The following is a 7,913-nucleotide window of genomic DNA, read 5'->3' as shown; positions in this document are numbered from 1 at the left end:
CCCCAGGACAGGTAGAAAGAGTGAGGTCCTGAAACCTGGAGAGCCCAGTCCGACAGGCTCTGATGACTCAGTTGTCTAGAGGAGCCTTGAGGACAGTGGCTGCTTTGATGATAGCACATTATCAAGCACTGGAAGTAAGGTGGGGGATAAAAATGAGGATCACATAATCCCTGTTCTCAGAGAGTTCACTCTGGGAGAGAAGAGCCTGAGTTGTATGCTCGTGTCAAGTATGAGCTGTGGCAGTGGAACAGGGAGGGAGCCCACTCTCCCCTGCTTGTCCGGTGGGGAAAGGGTGTGGGGAGGTATGGCCAGAGACTAGCAATAACAACTAACATTTATTATTTTCTGTGTGCCCTGAACCACCTACTTACATTACTCCATTTAATATGCATGCCTACTCTATGAGGTAGGTCTATTGTTACCTCCATCTTACAGATGAAGAGCATTTTAAAGCAAGAATGGGGAAAATGAGTCCCCATATCTAGACAGTCAAAGGGTAGAGCTGGCACAGCAGGGCTGAGTTTTAAACACTGACATCATGATTTCTCTTCCAGTGTCCACTTCCCCCTCTGCTCCCAGGGTCCCTTAGAGCGCTCTACCCCTTGCTAATACCATTAGTACGTCTGCCTAACCTGTAGCCAGGACTCACTTGGGTTGCACAGAGCCCGTTGAAGGCCCATTTGCTCAACACATAATGGGGATTAGAATTCATTAATGCACTACAAATTAAAGTATTAATAACGGCTGCGGAGTTTAAATGAGAGCCAGGGAAGGGAATCGGGTGAGGGGCCGCCCCTCCCTCATCCCCCACCTAGCTGCATTGTTCTGGCTCGCAATCCTGCACTCTTTAATATGCTGTGACAGACGCTGAAGTGACCCCAGACAATAAACAGGGCCTCCTAGTTAAGTATTAATCTGCCAAAAGAATGACCTTCATCCACTAAAGAAGGGATGTTTTTAAAAACCTTGCAAGTGGAGGAAGGCTCATTTGCTCGCTCATTTAGCATATTAAAAGAGTATTATTGCTACAAACAAGAAATCTAAATGAGGCCTGGGCAGAAGCTGCGGATAACACTCCTGATTAAAGGTGCAGGGTAATGATGAACACGGGAGGCTGAATCTGCTATTGTTCACCAACATGGCAGGACCTGGCTGCCAAGATGATAAGAGCTTTGAGCCTCGCTGAGACAGGGCTCTGTCAGAGTAAAGAAGCATGTTCAGCCCTCAGGTGCTGCCACCTCCACCCTGGCACAGTAGGGCTGGAGGAGGGATGTCTGAGGCCATTGTAGAGGGATGACACCTCCCAGAGAGATGGTGTCAAGCAATTCCCTAGAGTGAGTGTAGTTTCTGCTTGTGTTTCTCACTGCCATCCTTTGACTTGTTTACTTCCAGCTTCTCATGTCCTTGCTGGTCAACTCTGAGGACAGCACCTTTCCCCAACAGTCCAGGCAATTCTCCCAGGGCTGAGCTCATGCTTAGTCCTTGGAGAACACACCTGGCAGGGAGAGAAGGAGAGAGAAAGGATGGGTGTCACTAGCTCTCTTCTACATAGGCTTAGTAATGCCAAGCCATGAGATGTTACAGGAAGGACTGGGTTGAGAAACTAGGTGTCCTTCTCTTCTAGCCTGTGACACTCTGGGCAAGATGGGGGCCTTAGTATAGCCATGGGCAAAGAAAGGAAAGAAATATAAGTGAAAGAAAGAAATAAAAAGACATAAATGCAAAACTCAAATTCAACAAGTATTTGCAGGAAAATGTGGTCTAGCACATGTCCAATATCACATGAGGGATTGATAGGTGACCAGAATGTAGACATGCCATGGAGACTCACCATCATTCAGAGAAGCAACACCTGAAACCAACAGCTATAAAATAAAGTTTTAAGAACACAGAATTTTTAGAATATAAATAATGATTGATGACACTAAAGAGGGCAAAATTAGAGAATCAAAAAGGGAGTTGATTACTTAAAGAGCCAATAGTATTTGCACATTCACCTATGGGCTGTGTGCTCCTTGAGGAAGGTGACTCTGTCTTGTAAATCTCTGCATTCCCATCACCCAGAACAGTTACACACACACACACACACACACACACACACACACACACCCAAGATGCTCACCCTTTGTTCTTCACGATGCTTCCTCTTCTAGGACTTGGACTTGGAAACATTTCCCAACCTCCCTTGGAGCTAAATCCGAAACATATGACTAATGTTTGACAAACAGGAGCATGAATAGCAGTGATGTGTCATTTCTGTCCCTAAGCATGAAAGAGACAGTGTACCTCACCCATCTATTTCTTCCATTGCCACAGTGACCTTGGCAAGTATGTGATGAGGGGTTCATCAAAAGATGAAGGAAGTCTTGGTCTCCAAATCATTAACTGGAGAAGAACCCAATCAATCTACAATTAACAATTTCAGACTTTGGATATGTTACGCCACCAAGACTTAAAGGTAGATTAAGGTTGTAGTAAGAGTTATCTCTCCTAACTAATAAATGCAGTGCTTAATAATTGTTTATTGGATTAATAAATGAATATTCTTCTCTAATCCTTACAATAACTTTAAGGTAGACATGTCCATTTGACAGAGAAGAAAAGAGATTCAGAGTCAAGAAGTAACAAAGCTAGAAATTAAGTTTGTCTTCAAATTCCATGCCCTTTTAACTATACCTGGCTGTCTTTCAAGAATATAGTTTGATGTATATTTTATGTGAAATTTTACCAAAAGGTACGTCAGTGTAATAGAGGTTAGAGACTTTCGAAATGAGACAGTTCCCTGGTCATCACTGCTGTTGGGACAGGGTTGTCATCTTGGATGCACTTAAAGCCTTCTTATTTCTAGTTCTCGAGTGAAGGGCTTTTTCTTCTAGCTTTCTCTCTTGTGGTTTTATTCATATATTTCCCAGCTCAGGAAAGAGGATCCTCCTTCCTGTAAGCAGATGGTCAAGATCAGTTCCCTCTGACAGCCTAGTCCATGCTGACTTTTCCATCTCACCTTCTGAATGATTTGTTCACTACCCAATAGCTTCCCCAGCTCTGGAGCCTGGCCCACCAGAACTTGAAGAGCATGGAGAGAGCAGAAGCAAATGCTAACAAGCAAATGCACACTGTGGACCTCTTCTACCATACCATTGCCCCAGAGGAGGCAGAAGGTGGGATGAAGAGGGAGAATGACCTCCACTCTAAGCCAAAGGAAGACTGGTCAGTGGGTGGTAGGGGAGGGTGGGGAAGGAGGTGGCCATAGGACTGCAAATAAGTTTAACCTCTGAGAAAAAAAACTAAGAATCAACCATAATGGGTAAGATTAGATACGACAGAGAAATGCTAGAGGACTGTCCCCATTCAATGTTTGTCTTCCTGGGAGTTCTGAGTGCTCAGTTTAGCTAGAAGAATAAACACTTATTGAGTAACAGCTATGAGTCAAGCACAGTGACAAAGGCTGAAACGCAGATATGAGTGAAAAGGATCATGTCTGGTCCAAGAGTCAGATGAAGCACCCTGTAATCCTAAGAAATAGCTACTACTTCCCAGAACTATCATGAAACCACAGGGTGTTTGCACAATACAGAAAACAGGATTCCTGCAGGAGTACCTGGCTCCTGTCTTCAGTGGATCAGCATTGCTTAGTGGCTCCCCTAGTGGCCAAATCCCCTGAACCAGACACCATTTCTCCTCTCCATTCTCCATCCTTCTCTTTAGGATGTGTTCCCCTTGATTGTTGTCACCCAAATTCCCTAACATAAAGGTGAAGAAACCAAGACCCAGAGAAGGAGAAATGTCCTAATGGAGGTCACTGTTCAAATGTTCCTGGGAGAACAAAAGCAATGTCCCATATGTGCTCAGTAACATTTAAGCCATAAAATGTCTAAAAGCTATTTAAGAAGCTAGTCAGTAGGTGGACTGGTCAAGGTGGGGCTGGGGGAAAAGGTCATCATCTTCTCAGATTGGGCTGATTTCAGTGTATATCATTCCTGTCTTCCTAATTTGAGTCCATCCTCCATTCCACTTCCTTCCCTTCATCCAAGTATCCTCTAACTCTCACTTCTAAAGCAATCTGAATGCAAAAAAGAAAAAAATTGGAGGCAGGAAGAGCTCCCTTGGCTGCGAAGTTGCTCGTTCTAATTACCCTCTCTTACTGTGTTTATCTCAGTGGAAAGAGCTACCAATGGTCTGTCAATGACAGACAAGGTGAATGTGAAGTAGTTGCAAGTTGGGGTCATAACCATGTGAGCTTGCCCTTGGTAAATGGCAATCTTTGGAGCATCATCTGTACCCTGACACAGTTGGCCTAGTCTCCTTGCTTTTCCACATTCTTCTGGGTAAAAGCTCACTCATAGATGTTCTTTGGGATCCAAGACAAGTTCAGCTGTTACCTTCTCCATCATGCCCTCTCTGAGCCCCTAACTTGCCCCTGCATTCCCAGATGTGTTGTGCACAGGCTCCTACAGCTGTACCACATGGCACTGCCACTCTATGCCTTCATCTTTCTGTCCTACCAGCTCTGAGCACTTCCTGAAATAAAAGCCCATGTTGTCCTTGTCTTTGTACTCCTGGCACTAACACAGGTCTAATGCATTGCACAGTCACGCATTGCCTAACAATGGCGATAGATTCTGAGAAATATGATTTCCTTTTAGTCTGAATATCGCAGAGTATACTTACACTAACTAAGACAGACACAATGTCACTAGATACCTTTCAGTACATTTTAATGGGCTTTATTATGACATTTTCAGACATGTATATCATATATTTTGATCATATTCACCCCCATTACTCTCTCCTACCTTCCACTGGTACCCCCTCTCCTCTTTCCAAATAGTCCTTGTTCTACTTTCATGTCTCTTTCCTTTTTAAATCTAGATGCCACATATAAGAGAAAATGTGGTATTTGTCTTTCTGAATCTGGCATATCTCACTTAATATGATGATCTCCAGCTCCATCTATTTTCTTTCAAATGACATAATTTTCAGGCAATAATTATGTGAGCTTGCCCTTGGTAAATGGCAATCCTTGGAGCATCATCTATAGCCTGACACAGTTGGCCTTGTCTTCTTGCCACCTTCATGTGTATGGTTTATTGTTGACCAAAATGTCATTATATGGCAGTGTGTTACTATAGTTACTTATTAAATGAGTTGAAAACTAATATCAATTCTCAGTTTCTAGAGTCTTACCCCTTTCCTGATGTTTCACCTATATCTGGCTTCAGGCTCTATTTTTTTATTTACAGGCATATATGGCTAGAGTAATACTGCTGGGTAGGCAGATACGTCCAGGTATTGTGTCTAGGGCCTCACATACAAAATCACAGCTCTGCAAAGTAGGCTTTATGATCCAGCTTCATTTGAAGAAACTGAGGGCTCAGAGGAGTTAGGTCACCAGTCTGAGGTTTCACAGCAGGTAAACACAGAGTTATATGGAGCATGGGCCTGTCTGACTTTGTAGCCCATTCTTCTCCAGAGATACCAGTCTGGTGTAGCTGATCCAACATGTCTTACTTATACTCACCCCTAGTTTGAGACTGTCAACACTACTTGTGGCCTCAGTTAAAATACCCCCTAATTTCCTGGGATGTCCTAAACTCACATACAATCCAGACGAAGCTTAATAACTTCATCTCCCAGTGGCATTTGCCTCTGTGTATGGTACCTGTTCTACCCTCAGATGGGCCACAATATCACTGCTCAAGCTGCTCTGGCAGACCATACAGACCTTCTCTTGAATTCCAGACCTGTTTTCCTCATGAACTTCAGTATGTTCTACATACTAAAAACAAAGACAAGAGCTGCCTGCATAAATACTGAGTACAAAAAAACCCTGCCATCATCCTCAAAGATCAAACAGAAGGTCTTATTCATGTTGTTCTAGAAGATCCCAGCCTATGGTCTGTTTTTCATATAGTCCCATAAAATTTACTGACACATTGTCTTACTTGCTTCCTTCTGACTGCTTCATTAATTCATTTATACTCTCACCATTTAAAAAAAAGTGAAAAGAAGACCCATGTTAAGTTTGGTATCATTTATAAGCTTTTGTGTAGTAGCAGCTTGACCTCTTCACTACAGAATCCCAAAAGCCAAGGTACACCTGCACACAGGTCATCTGAGAAGAGAGGTAGAGCAACAAAGGGGAAGGAGGGGAGGCTGGGAAGGGAAGAAAACAAACTGAGTGGAGGTTGGAGGATTGCCAAATGAGAGACCACAAACAGTAGTCCATTTTGTGGACACGAGGAAAGGAGGCTTCTTGGTGCCCTTCTGGAATTGGAGAAATACACAAACAGCAGGAGGCAGGGAAGTATGAAATCATGAATTTTGCCTGCTGACTTTCCTGTTTTTCAGGTTGAGAATTCTGCTCTGCTCACTAGAAAGAAGAGAGATAGTGTCCTTGAGAACACCTTTAACTCAGGATTGGGGTATCAGAGAAATGAGGGTCCAAGAGATATGGATATAGCCTTGGGCATTTGGAAAGGAAAGCCAAGAGATTTTAATTAGAGAATGAGGTCATTCCAGGGAAGATAAGCTCAGGAAAAACCTCAGGACTGGAAATAACTCCATTGCAAATATCTACATTTTGCTAACAGACAGGACTGTTCCACATGCCAAAAAAGAAGCAGTCTGCACAGGTGATGGATTTTTTCCCCCGGATATGGGAATCTGTGTCACAATTAACCTCTTGATGAGAGATTTCTCTCAATTAAGTTTTAGTTGACAGGTGGTGAAACGTGGACAACTGGTGAGGATTGACTGACAAGTACAGAAGATGAAGCCATTAATCCTTCTCTGCCTCCCACTTTATCTTGCCACCTCCTTCTCTCTAAACACCTTTGGCCTCAGAACACTCAATTCCAGTGACCCCTTTAGAAAACTTCGCCGGACCACGTCCCTCCTTCCATTCAGGTTGAGATCTCTCCTCTTTCCCACCTGGGCTATCAGAGCACACTGTGTACATCTTAAACAGCACTTAGCATATTGCATGAGAACTTTTTCTGTCTTCCTCACCAGATTGCAAGTTCCCGAAGGATGGGAGCTCTGTTTCAGTCACTTTGCCTTAGCTTCTAGCACAATGACTGTTAGGTTGTGAAGGTGAAATAAATGCTTCCGAATGAATGGGTGAATGATCACAAAGCCATGAGACTGGCCCAGTAGTTTCCTGTCCTCGACAACCTAATGAGGAGCTTGGGAAGTATAGGTATATTTAAAAAAATTAAATTACTTAAGATAACATTTAACCCAGTCATCCCAAGACTATTTTGCAGTCACCGCTATGGTACACAGCATATCTTCCTGTCTCTATAAAAGTGCAAAAAGCCATTGCACTGCTCACTCTATGAGGAGAATTATTTGCTGTTAAGACTGCTCTCAGGAAGCTGAGGTAGGAGAATCACAAGATCCAGGCCAGCCTGGGCTACATAGCAAGAGCTTGCCTCAAAAAAAAAAAAAAAAAAAAAAAAAAAAAAACCTAAAAACCCCTAACAAACGAACAAAAGAGACTGCTCTCTCTGGAGGGCCAGAGGTCTCACACATGTAGTAACCATGTTCTTCTTTGGTGCCAGCTTGACCTCACACTGTACCTTGTGCTGTTATTCACAGAACATCATGCCCACCCCACATCATGTAACAAAACTGTACTCTCAGTGTTGCATCTGCAAGCCATCACGTTAATACCAAAAGAGGTATATAAAGCCCCCTTAGGGAATAAACCGCCCACCATACTGGTCCCCAGAGGATGCACAGGCAAGGACAGGAAAAGCAGCCTTGTGATGGAGCAGGCAAGACTTTCCCAAAATTCAAGAACAATGTCCCTCGGGGTAAGAAAAGCAGCAACACTCTTGCTTGAATTAAATGAATTAGTAAAAGGAGAGAATTTTCTATAGAAACCTTGCAAATAACCTCTCTAATTCTAG

The sequence above is a fragment of the Castor canadensis genome, chromosome 2, assembly GCF_047511655.1.
Source record: "Castor canadensis chromosome 2, mCasCan1.hap1v2, whole genome shotgun sequence".
Classification (NCBI taxonomy): Eukaryota; Metazoa; Chordata; class Mammalia; order Rodentia; family Castoridae; genus Castor; species Castor canadensis.
Note: the sequence above shows the minus strand (reverse complement) of the source record.